Genomic DNA, 1,391 nt, shown 5'->3' on the forward strand with positions numbered 1-1,391 from the left:
AATAGCAAAACTTGCAAGCTGAATTATGAGTGTGTTGATTTCAATGACCTCCTTCCACATATGACCTTTGTGACACAAAGAAAAACGTTAATTTTTAAAGGCCAGGTAGATATTTGACAAGAATAACAGGGTATAAAGAAATAGCATCTTTTTGTCAGAATGGCATTTAACTGAGCAGGAGGTTAGAGAACAGTAATTAATTGCTTAATTGTTTTGAAAGGACAAGCACTAGAAAGTATGACCTTTCATTGACACTTTGCTGCAATGGTACATTAATTATAGCTGAATTTCAATGGGTCTCCTGTGGGAACACATGACATTCACATTAATAGCAGACAGGTTTACTGTGGTCACAGCTTTTATAACAAATGCCTAATGGTAAATTAGGCATTTGTCTCTTGGTCTGGTATGTCCAGAAATCTTAATAATATTTTTCTCTTCTAAGTATTTCTTGCAATTAAAAATAACTACTTCTCACAGTCCAAGGAGCTGGCAGCATGTAATTAAAGAAAGATGCTGAAAAAGACAAACTGGAGAACTTAGGTAGACCGGTAGAGTCTTTTTTTAGCTGTTGATTATTTTTCTTTTAAAAGTTTTCACAACAGTAGACACCAGTTTTTGTAAAGTTCAGTGCTCTAGTCCAGCAAAGCCAAGGAACAAGTCTAGGACTCTTGGATTAAGAAAGGTCCTGATGGAGATCACACCGCACTGATTCAGCCTGAAGGTAATAGTGTTGAGTAAACATGTGACAACATGAGGTGCAAAGAGAAAAGACTATGTTTACAGAAGGTGTGTCCATTCACGCAGTCAACTCCTCTGTTTTTTGCTGGGTTTATCTTCCAAACTTTAGTGTGCTCTTTCTGCTCTAAATCAGTGACATCAGACTTGCCAGACTGTCAGAATGAAGAGGCTGCTCTGTCAAGGAGCTGGGAAAACAAGGCATCTGCACATAACCCAGGGCCTCCTTCAGGAAAGCCTTTTCAAAAAGAAGAAAATAAGTCTGGGAATATCGTCATGAACATAGGGGTATTTTGATTGCTCACTGGTTTTTAAGCTTGTGAGGGGTTCTGAGGCAATCACACAATTACCCAGGATCCTGGCTTGCTCATTCCCACAATTCCCTCTGCAAACACAAGGCCTGAGGTTTTCTTCCTAATGTAGCAGTAAGGACAATCTAAAAAAAACCCATCCAGATGGAAGATGAGAGTTTGGAGTGTAGCAATAAAGCACAGAGGACCCAGGCCTCACTGTTCAATGTGGTATCGATGCTTTGGTCTGGCTGGTCCCACACGTCATCCAGGAAAGGGCAGGCAGCCTCCACAAGAGCTAGGACCAGAAAAGACTGTAGCCCCAAGTCAGAACCTCCCTTCATGGCCTTCAGTCAGGGGCTT

Source organism: Egretta garzetta, unplaced genomic scaffold (assembly GCF_000687185.1).
Source record: "Egretta garzetta isolate BGI_Z169 unplaced genomic scaffold, ASM68718v1 scaffold281, whole genome shotgun sequence".
Lineage (NCBI taxonomy): Eukaryota > Metazoa > Chordata > Aves > Pelecaniformes > Ardeidae > Egretta > Egretta garzetta.